This window comes from Manacus candei, unplaced genomic scaffold (genome assembly GCF_025592945.1).
Source record: "Manacus candei isolate 608988 ecotype Guabito, Panama unplaced genomic scaffold, ASM2559294v1 h1tg000043l, whole genome shotgun sequence".
NCBI lineage: Eukaryota > Metazoa > Chordata > Aves > Passeriformes > Pipridae > Manacus > Manacus candei.
In genome coordinates this window covers 295,266-307,468 of record NW_026138091.1, presented here as the reverse complement: position 1 = coordinate 307,468, position 12,203 = coordinate 295,266, and the positions used below count along the sequence as shown (strand labels likewise).

Sequence of the window (12,203 nt, the reverse complement as noted above, 5' to 3'; positions counted from 1 at the left end):
GGTTGAATTTTGATTTTGAAATATTTCCTTGTACTCAAAGGCTTTCTTGTTGTTGATGTTAATTACAATCCATTGCAATTAATTAATGAATTGCAATGTTGATGCTGCATATTAATGACAATCCGCCATAAATAAATAATTAGCTGAATGTTTAAAATAATGAAGTCTAAGTTTTGAATAGATCTCTGTTAATTATTACCTGAAGCAATAAGGGAAAACTTTTCAGAAGAGAATGCTCAAAAAAACGTTTTAAAGCAGACATTTTTAACTGTCATATCCCTGCACCACCCAAAATCCATATTTGCAAGAAATAATGTCAAATTAGTTGGGATGGGTGGAAAAGAAAGTACTAAAAATAAGACTAAACAATTAGAAAATCTTTAAAGGAGGGCAGGAAGGTTAATGAAAACTTTTGAAATGGTCGAAATATTCCAGTACAGAAAACAAAAAACGTGCATGGTCCCTAGATCTGTCTTACAAGTTAGTCATGCAGATAAAGTCTTCAACAAGTTTCATGATGCTGTCTATTACAAGTGGTCATGAAAAAGCTACATATGGACACACTCCTTAATTTCAATTATTTCACGTAAAAGAGTCTACTAACAATGGCTAGTTTTCCTGCAAAAAAGAAATGTAGCAAATAGCTCACATTTCAATGCTTTGAGTAGTTTACCCAGTTAGCAGAGTCCATCTGTTTCTATCACATTTACTTATTTAGATTTCAATGCTGCAGAAGTGCTTGAAAGGCCCAGCACAACCTTAGATGTCTTTGCTTGGACTAGTTCAAACAAAACAAAGGTATATGAGCAGTGTAGCACTTGCATTCCTCCTCTGCTGGGAAGAATGGTGGAAAGAGCAACAGTAAGAGGATGCCTGTTATGGGTTTTTGGAAGTTCGTGGGGTTTTTTTTGTTTGTTTGTTTTTGGTTTTTTTTTGTTTGTTTGTTTGTTTGTTTGGGTTTTTTGTTTGTTTGGTTTTTTTGGTTTTTTTTTCTTTTTCCCCCCTGATATATCACCACATCAGAAAATAACTGAGAAATCACAGTCCGTGCTAAGAGTTTCAGAGATATTCTTACTTCATAAAGGAAGTCTTTACACTCACACAAAGAGAGTGAAACAAGATAGGAGGAGAAACAGAAAGGATAGACTAATTGTCAAGTAAATCTGATGACAGCGGTGGTATTAACTACAATGGTGTACTGCAGAGGAACTCAAAGTTTGAAAAATATCCCGCAGGACAGAGAGCCATAAGGGGTAATAGGGATTAAACAAGAAGTGTCTGGGGGGGAGGGGGAAAAAAATCTTTGAATTTCTTAAAGTCTGTGGATATGGGGGAGGAAACCAAATGCTCCCTACCCAGAAAAGTATGAAAAGGAAACCAACATTCCTGGTATCTAGCTTGCTTGCTTTCTTTCATTCAGGATTCAAAAAGTATAGCAATAAGACAATCTGCTGCTCATATAGGAGTATCAGCAGGGAGAAGGACAGCAAACTGGAGCATTACCCATAACCATAAATCCCCCCCTATATTGCTGCTTCTCTGCTGTATTCTCTCTGCCATGAGATAATAAAAGGAAAACCAGCTGCAGACCAAGGTAAACAAAGGACAATGGTAAAAGGAACATGATGAGAAAGTGTGAAATGAGACTAACCCAGAATATTGTAGCCTCTGTTTATCCAATTCATGTTGCCCTTTCAATTAAACACTAGCAATAATACTGAAGGCAAACTGATTGGAGATACACTTAGGGTAAAAAAAAAAAGGAAAAAAAAAGAGTAAGGACACCAGACTACAACAGTTATCAAAAGAAATGGTAAAATTGTCCCAGGTTAGATAGCAAAGTTCTTCTCAATTTTTTATTTTGTAGAAAGAACCTTGCATTCAACAACATATGGTGTAAAATAGAAGACAAATTCCAAGAACAGTAACAAGCACCTCCAAGTGATATTTTCTCTCCAGTTGTAAAACATCTGACAAATATGTTTGGTCTACATACTATTGACTTATAGTATTTTGTGTATTTTTGTATTGTGTTAGAATGTAATATCAGAATGGTGAGAAGGAAAACAATAATATCTCAAGGGATTACCTCAACAATCTGCAGTGGAGACAGGACTCATTACCTTGATGGAACTCCTCATCTGTGCCCCTTAGTTTTGGTGGTAAGAGCACAGGTGATTCACATGATGCCCATGTGCATAAGCATTTCTCTGCTGAAGGACTAAATTAAAAGCTCTGTCTAAACAAAAGGTCCCTTTACATAATTGAAAGTAATCTTAAAATTTCAAATCTGGTCTTTTAGAATTCTTAGAACAAGCTAGTATTTTTATAGCGTAAGCACTGGGTTGAGGGTTTTGTGTTTTGGGTTTTTTTTAACCCTAAAATTGTGTACCCTTTTTCTACTCTTTGCTAAGATGCTCTCACAATCCTTTTTTAAAGGAGTACTGGCACACTCATTGCACTATAAATCCTTAGTGTCAAAACTGAAGTCCTCACCACATTTTTAAGTCAATATAATGTCATTGTGGTTCATTCTGAACAAATTTCTCTCAGGTTCTCCTCCTAAAGTTTAAGGGAACTGTCTTTGTTTGGCTGGCTACCTTCAGCAAATACCCAGTGACTTCTGACACATGTTACACTAGAGTCATGTCAGAATCAAATAATCTTTAAAAACATGAAAACTTTTGTAAAAAACCACTTTTTTTCATTATACATATATATTTATTGATAAACAACCTAAAATCTAACATTAAAATGGGTTTTCAAAAGTCTTCATATAGTAAGTTCTATTTTAACTATGTGAGGGTTCATTTGACAATATAAATATTGTTAATGTATGTAAAGAAAGAACATGAGAGTATGCAAGTTCTCTCAATAACATGCTGAATTAGGGAGTTTTCTTCTTTTTTTTTCCCCAGTATGAGGTGGGACAGGAAAGTAACAATCTAAAGCATACATAAAAAGATAGAGCAACAGATACAAGCTAAGCTTGAGCAATAAATCGTTTTCCAAAAAATCACAATATTTAGAAAAGGCTACAAAAATAAGACAGAAGTTTTTCTAAAGAACAGAACATCATTGCTGTAGAAGCCTGTCTCCAGATATGACATGTCTTCATATCTGCTGATAAGCCTGTGACCCTATAACTCACAGTGACTGGACTTCAAGAGGATGCTTTTTACTACAGTGTAGAGTTCTTCCACCTCTATTCCATTCAAATACCTCATGCAAAATACTTAAAAGAAAATGATACTAGCACAGATACATTGCTATGCAATAGCCTAGTCACAGATGGCAACTAAACAAGCAAAAGCAGTATAATCATCATCTGTATAATCAGCACAGAAACCAGAACGTGTAAAACTTTGCCAAAAATAGTAGCATTACGCCTAAGCTGCCACAGTAATTTCTAAGTGGTTGGTTGCCTCTCTGAAGGTTATACTACTTCTCTAGGTTGCTCCATACATTTTGGTCCATGTCAGGCAGTATTCTCATAATTATTAGAGGTTCCCTCTTCAGTTACTCCAAATTTTTGTCCAACTTCTAATCAACTATCAAAGCCAATATTCTTTCAACTGAAATTTTTCTTCCCTACTCCAATACTGATGTAAAAATAGCTAACTTCTTCAGCACTTTTCTCTCCAAATATTCTCACTTTCTTGCTCCTTCTACTGAGCCATCAAACAACTCCTGCTTTAATTACTAATTTAAAAATCTAGAATGTCTGCTTCCTGATCACCTTTCAGCTATTATTCATCTTTCCAATGCCTGTGATCATATATCATACTTTAGTTATTTTGCAAAATGAGGTAGGGGGGAAAAAACCCTTTTCTTGATGGGTGAGCTTTCTTTTTTTTCTTGTTGCTGGTCTCTCCCAGAATGCCTACCTCTCTTTTACACTACCAGAAGAGTTTCTGAGCTCTTATGCAGGAGACAGAAATCAGTTACTGCAACTGTATTATAAAGGCTAGTCATCTGTCCAAACCAAACTATACACTATAAACTCTGCCCTCACTTGCCTTGACTAACTCCTTTTTCTTTGTAGTCTCTCCATCCTACCATTAGAAATTACCGTCCTGGCAACTCCTTTCAGTAAATCATCCAGCAAAGGTCAGTCAGCTAATGCTGTTAGCTAGCACAGTGCTTGAAATGTGAAATTCCCTTGCAAAATTCCCATTTTAAAGCTATATTTTAACAGGTTTAATATGGAGTAGTATGTAGAGGTTTCTATTGAATAAATAGGAAAAGAAACTTATATAACTGAAAGAAAAATGAATTTATATGAAACAGGCAAAGAGTTGATTTCTTGAAAAATTAAAAACCAGAGAGGCCTATTGATTTATCATTTAAAAATGCATAAGTAATGCAGCTTCTCAGTATGATAAATTCCCTATGCTATAGGGTTGAGCAGTAAGTATTCATAGTTATGCAGACATACTAAACTATTAAGCAGGACAGTACTTACAAAATATTTGCCTAGACACTTTCCAAGAAAATACTGCATACTCTCCTAGACTTACTCCTTAGATTCATGAAATCTTTTAATCCTAGCTGCAGTTTTTATCCATGTTTCCTTTCACTCTGAAAACTCCTCACCTCCCCAGGTGTGTCACGCCCTCAATCTTCATTAAATCCCTCTCAGCACATGCTTCTTTAATTATCTTTATCTATCTTAATCCAGAAAGAGGTGATTAGTAAATCAGAAAGATATCTACACTGTTTGGAAACAAACCCACCATCCACCTATCAAGTGTATTTTGTGTCTGAAGTGTACTATTTCTCTAATTCAGAATGTACACACTTTGGGGCAAGGACCACATCTCCCACTATTTTTTATGTATCACTCCCACTACTTTTTATATATCCTGCATTCTGACTTCAGTCAGAAAACAGGCAAAGAAAACATCCTTATGGCAAACTTCTTCTAAGTTAACCATCAACTCCTTTGATGGTTGGTGTTCAATCGTTGCTAATTCCTCTTTTTAAATGGTTCCTCTGAGGGCTCCATATATCCTGCCTTCACTCCTTTCTCTGGCATTCCACTATGCTGCCAGTTGAAAGATTTTTTCAATTTATTCATTCAAAACAAAGGAGCGTATGTGATAAAAACTAATAAGTAAAAACTGAAAGTGGAAGTTTTCTACAGTTTTCTATTAATCACACAAAGTGATGAGAAAATCCAAAAATAATGAAGTCCAAAAATGGAACAATTCTGATGATTACTCTGAAAGACACTTGTTACTTTTATTAATTGTATTTGATTTGCACTCTGAACATTTTAGCCCACCGTGTTGGTCTTGGCAAAACACATTTTACTCCTACAGGATACAACGTCTATCACTGTTGTCAATGTTTTCGCAGATTTTAGTATTCATAGCCTATTAGCACTTGATTTAAATATTGTAATACATTAGTGTTATGAGAAAGAAATAAAAATGTGATTCTTAAATCAGCTGAATGTGACCACCTGAGGTATATTATGAAGCAAAATAGACCCAGCTGTTTAGTTCTTGTAAAAAGTAATTATATACAGCTCTGAGTTTCTCATAAAATGTAACATTATTTATTTAGGAGAACAAGATCTTTGTTGCACCACAAATACAGACTCTTTTACCTCTCCTGGTATATGTGTCTGTTTCTATCTGACTGAAATACTCTGGTTTTTATTCTGAAGGGAAAGGAACAACTGTGCTGGCAAAGCTTCACTTACTATGGACAGGACCAGTGTGGTACAGTGGTTAGAAAAAGTAGGTAAACCCACGAAAATACTTAAGGAGTTTTAATGGTACAGTTATGGATCTTGGAATAAAGAAGAGTACCCTTGTTAGCAGGTTACAGGTTTCACAGGGACATACAAACTATTAAAAATAAATTAATAAAGGCATTAAATAGGACCAAACAGTCTTTGTATTTTACTAGTATTTACAAGTTTCAGTTAAAAAAGTTCAACAATAAAGTTTAAAAATAGAAACACTGTGCTTCCAAGGAAAACCACCACAATTTACACTGCACTTAAATACTTAGCTTTCATGTCTTCAGTGTTACTGAAATCCATGCTGAAGTGGATATGTTAAGCAGGAAAATTCCTGTGCATACATGACATCTTCGAGAGTAAAAATAGTCATTCCCCAGGCCAATTAGTCTCTGATAAAACTCCATTAATAGCAAAAGAATTGTAGCAATGATTTGTTGTATGTTTTAATTAAAATATATGGCAAAGAATTTAGGAATATTCTCCAATATGAGACAAAAATAAACAAGATATAATTACAATTGAAAGAGATACTTTAATGGTGGACATCTGAGGTGTACAAACATTAGAATATCCACTGTTTTCCAAAGCAACTTCAATCCTTCCCAGTTTGCATATGATCATTTCTGAAAATATCCTGTTCTACTGAATAATTCAATTTCCATGGTTCTTATGGAAGTTGAAATAAACACCAGTATGAAATAATGAGTTTATTTGAAAACAAACTACTTATTCACAGCATCTTATTTCTGGAAGTTCAGCAAGCACCACTTTAAAGGGGCAGAGTTGATGTCAGGAAATGAGAGCACAATCCTTTCTATTAGAGTCTGACACTCATTCCTATTTCTTACTCCAGTTACATATGGTAGATGGACCATAAGACTCAGTCAAAGGTTCAGGCATCCCAATATGTCTTTAAATATACTGATTACTGTTTTTAGTAAGGCAACCCTTATATTTGGGATATTTTGATAAGAATTATACTTCAAACATTGTAGAAAATTATTTCCTTTCTCCAAACTGATCATGTTCCTTGGATATAGATGAAAATGATTGCTAGTTTAAAATGGCAAATAAAAGTGGAGACATTGGATTCTGTAAGTCATTACTTCATACAATTACAAGGACTTTCTTACTGCTTTTTGACAAACCCCAGAAGGAATTATAATGAAAAAATTAGGCAGGAAAGAGCATAATGGATTATGAGTTAGATAGGTGAATAATCTGGTGTTGGTCTCTGGAATGCACAGGGTTTTTTTTCCCTAAATATTAACCCAAAATATTAACCCTTGTATAGTCAATTGTCTGAAAAACAAATTAATGGGTGATTAAGAGAAAATTCATTAAGTGAAAATCCATAAAAATACATATATTTTTATACTATTTATGTAGAATTTTTTTTTCTAGATCTGTATATTTTATTTATAATATAAATAATAAGACTATTTAAAGTGCCTTCACATAGGATGGGAATAAATGTTTCCAATACAGCTCTACACATAACAAAATAGAATTTGGAGGGGGGGAAAGCTTGCATGTATATAATCCCTAGTTGTTTTGATGTCTACAAAATGCTACAGTTTGGAACTGAGAAAAAAAAAATTGTTTAACTGAATCACTGGTATGCCATAATTTCTCTATTTTCTCTTTACTTTGAAAATTTTCTTACAGATTTAAACAATTAATATGATTTCATTATTTCATATAAAAAATTACACTGATACATGGCAATAAGAGATAATTCTGGAGTTTTGCACATTCTTGGATTATTTTAAAAACTTACCATTTCTCATATTTAGTATTCGTCTTTATTTCATTGGTTTTATCATTAGCCTATTTCTTGTACTTTTTCACAGTTTTAAAGTTCCCCTTCGCCTTCATATCTGAAATCTGGCCATACAATTTTCCGTGAGAATGATATATGTCTTGCTTTATCATCTCATAGAACTGCTTTTGTATTCACTCAGAGTTCTGAAGCAGTTGCTGATTATACTGTGACTTTTATTGAGAATTAACGTAATGGTTAAGCCTTGGTGCCTCAATCAGAGGACAGTGCTTGTGATTACACAATTTAAAATGATGTTCCAATTGACCTGTGACACAGAATCATAGAGCTGGCCACCTAGCCCACCACTTTCTCATAAAAATTTCCAGTTCTGAACATTCCTACTCTCAGCAGCTTGTTCTAGTGTTTCACTGCTTTCACTAGATTGACTGCCTGATTCTCTGTATACCTGAAGGTACATTTTATATATTTGAAGATAATAACTTTGTATCCATTAGGTTCTCTAGGCTTTCAGCCTGCATTTTGAACATTCTTCTCACCGGTTATATTCTCCAGATTTCTGATTGCACTCTTCTGAATTCACAAGACCCTCCATATCTCTCTTCAAGAGTGGGGCCCAAAGCTAGAAACAAGACTTCAGCTGAAACCTTTCAGTGCTGAGGAAGGTCCAGGATTCTAGTCCTGTTTACCTATCCCACCATGGCATTTGCCTTTATACTGTTGATCTATTATATTTTTACCATTCAGATTAATCCCCAGTAGAATTATTATTACAGGCCTGCTTCCCATACTGTGTAGGTGCTATGTTTCCTCGTTCTAGCATTCCCATACCTGTATCAATTCTTTTTAAAAATATGCGGTTTTATAAGATAGCTCTTTCCATATAAAGGGATGAAGTTTATTCCCTATCTCTGTCCCTGACAATTACATCACCCTAGGTGATAGTGTAGGTCTTACCTTCTGAATGTTTCTGCTTATTTATCATAAGAAATTTAACCCATTTCATCCACTTTGTGATTATAGTAGAACTTTATCTGATTGGCAAGAAAGTTTTTCTGCTCAGATGATAAAAGTCTTTTTCTACATTGCCCCATTATCCACATAAATTTATGAAATTTTATGAAAATTCATATACTTCCAATCTAGGGATTGAGGTAAAATGGGCTTCCTTTTTTTATTATTTCTCACTAAGCAAAAATCCGCTGTCAAAGACATTCTTGCTTTTACATGAGACATAGTCTGTCCTTACACATGAGCTCCTGAAACCTTATTCCAGAGCTGAGATCTCTTGACAACATCACCTGCACAGCCACACTTTAATCTCCGGGATGTATCTTTTTTGATAAGCTGTGAAGTTTATCATCAAACACTGATAACACCAACCCTTCTTTTCCGAAAGCTTCATCCTCATTTTGTATTTGCTTAGGATAATAACTTCCTGTACTATTACCAGTGCAATAATTTGAGGCAGTAGATGAACTTTGCTAATACTTTACTAACACCCTGCATTCAAGTTACCCCAAAGGTACATCAGGGGTTGTTCATAGACCCTACTCAATACCATCAGGAAGGGCTCATCTGTTGTCATTCTCTGCTGTCTGTTTCAGATAGGAAACCATCAATATTGAGAAGGTTGCACAAAAGCAATCTTCCTCTTCACTGTTTGTGCCACTGCCTAGCTTCTCTCCTTTAACATCTCTGCATGCATCTAACATCGGTATTATCTTGATCTCCGATGCTGTTCAGTCCCACTGTTGCAGCTTCCCTAGTTGCTTCCCAATAGATTTCTCAATGGGCACTTTATTCACTGGGAAATCTGCCTTTCCTGGCCTTTGCTTGTGGGGAAATCAGGCTTTTGTTCTTACAGATTAGGTGAAGGATCTGTGTGGAAGCGAGTGGTCAAGGACCTAGGTAGGAGAATATCTGATAACAGATATGGTCTCATTTTATTTCCCACAGCAGATGATCTTTGTCAGGTGTTTTTTCAAACAATTTTTTAAACTCCGTTAAAGCTCTTTTTGTGCAAGTTGACCTCTTTGCAAGTTTCTATATTTGTTAGCTTTTAAATTGCTCTTGCCTAAATAATATACCTTAGAACCTTTATTGTCATAGATCATATTGGCTAGGGTCAGCCCTACAGAATATACATGACCTTATCTGTTTAATAGGCTGGCATCCACCTGCCAACAAAAGCAATTCACAGTGAAATCTGTGATCTGTTCCAGGCAAAAAAAGCTAGAAGCTTCTTGTTAGATTTTGTTGTTTTGTTTCAAAGCAGGCTAATTTCATGTTGAAACTGCTAATACTTTCCTACAGAAGATGTCTTACAAAATTTGGAATTATTTGAAATCATAATAAAAAGCCACTTATTTTTGTCTTTTTAAAATTGTTCCTTTTTTTGTTTGTGAAGTAGTAAATATTTATAGTTATTACTTGTCATTACTTCTATTTTAGCATTATTTTCTTTTGAGATGTTTTATTTATACTTGATAATGAGGCTCCATTTATGATTACACCCTGTCACCATTAATAAGATTTCTATTTCTTAAAGATTTACTAGCTTGATTTCCCTTATTGCTCATTTAAAAAAATACTGAGTAATGAGCCATTGTTTTATAGAAATCATTTTATGGTATAACAGAACAGTATCCTTTTGAACTAAATTTTTTCTTATAAATACATATATATATACATAAACTGCATTCTATAAAATGTATAGTCTATCATTTTAGCATTTTTTTTATTTTTCCGGTTTCAGAGGGTTCTTTTTTAATTCTCAATTTTCACTATTATTTCTTCATAATTTTGCTAATATCAATGTAACTTTGGTCATATTGTTTTAATTATTGGCATGATATTAACTTTTCAGTTCTCAGGCAAGGTCTCATTTTCTTCAATTTCTTTTAGAAAAAGAAAATTAATGGCATAGAAAAATTCTGGGACTGTTCTTTCTATCCTTTTGAGAGGAAGCAACCTAAAAGAAGTACATAATAACTTTTCTTAGCACCTATTGTAAGCATTGAAGCAATAGAAAATATTTCTGTGCTGCTGAGAAATGCAGTCAGATTATCTTCCCCCCCTGCTCTCTGCCAAGTCACAAAATGCAAAACCTAAAATGTAGAATCTACTGATACTGACTGAAGCTGAACATTGATCCCCTGTATTATGGGAGGGTGCAAACCACTACTTCATACCTTATTGCTCCATCCCTACTGCTGAAGTTGAATGAATATTTTCTAAATGGATGGTTAGTCTGGGCTTAAACTGAAATATCATACAAAGTTGAGATTCCACAAAATAAGAAGGAATTGATGGTGGGCACCAAGGTCATTGTAGAAAGTTAAAGAACAACTAGTGCAGAGGATGTGAGTTAGAGTGGACTGGTTGATCTGGCGTCAATACAGTCCCCTCTTAACTTCTTATCCAGTATGCCTTAATTAATATAAGGAGCAAAAAGTAGTAAGCACAAGCCTTTAATTCTTACCCTGACCAACCTAAAATGTATTTATTAAGAAGCATAGAAGTTTTCTGGACATAATATTCTGGAAACATGTAATACAAAAATTGATAGTAATGTGTTACTTTGGCTTTCATTCCTCTCATTAATGTTTAAATATGCAGATTTCTTAAAGGACGGATAGTCTTATTTCTACTCAGTTCTAATTGCAAATAATGAACCCAATGGCTCAAATCAGAAGACATAGCTTGCAAAGAAAGTGGAAAATTAGAGATTTTCAGTTAAGCAGTGTGGTTGCATTTAAAAGCGCAGGAGAGTGGTGTGTTTACTGCTTATCAAAATTTCACAGATGTGTCTGTGAGTAAGATTTTGCAAAGAACAGGGAAATGGCTGGACAGTATTTGTTTACTGTATGTTTCTCAACCACATAGATTACTCAAAGAAAAATATACACATAAAATAAACCACAAAACTTTTAAAATTAATACTTGCAGTGCAAGTGAACCCCTGTAAATTGGATTGTCTATAAAATAAGTAATGATGAGGGCTATTTTTTATAAGTATGATGTCTGCCAATGTTCATCATATAGCATTAGAAAAAAATGCAAAATTAGAGATCCAAGCAGCAACCCTACTCTTTTCAGCTGTCTACCAAATGTTATGTTTTGCTTTCATTTTAATTTAAGAATTCTGAAGCAAGAGACAAAGATATTCAACTTGGTTTTTATCAATCTGGAAAACTCAGGCTTAGAAGAAAATCTTGTTTCTAAATCAGTCTCTAATTATTTTTCTCTTTCAGCCTTAAGAAGCAAATATGTGGCCTGAATTCTGTATACCTATTTCCTATTGCAATAGTGCTAAGTAAGTTATGTGCTCTTCTCTTCTCTCTATATGAGCATGGACATGAATTTGAAAAGTATCTGTAGGCAGCACAGAGGAAAATTACTTTTAGATCTCTGTCATCTCCCTATGGACAGTTTCACATTTATGTGCCACTACACTCTTCTGTACGTAACAAAGGATCACTCAGCAGCACATAGTATCCTTAATTGTAGCATTATGCAAAAAATGCCAAGAAAAGTTTGTTATGAGTCTGACAATACCCTATCAAAGAGCAAGGACCTGCCCATCAGCATTTCTTTTCCATTTAAACAAGTTAATTTTTTTATACTGCTTTCAGTAGGCAGACAACATTCTAAAAGGATGTC

The 12,203-nt window shown here is 34.4% G+C and overlaps 1 protein-coding gene across 17 annotated transcripts in view; it reads right to left on the bottom strand.

Annotated features, from left to right (window-relative positions):
* The window catches only part of PPFIA2 (PTPRF interacting protein alpha 2), a 329,493-nt gene that overhangs the window by 70,559 nt on the left and 246,731 nt on the right, over positions 1–12,203 (bottom strand). The window lies entirely within an intron of this gene.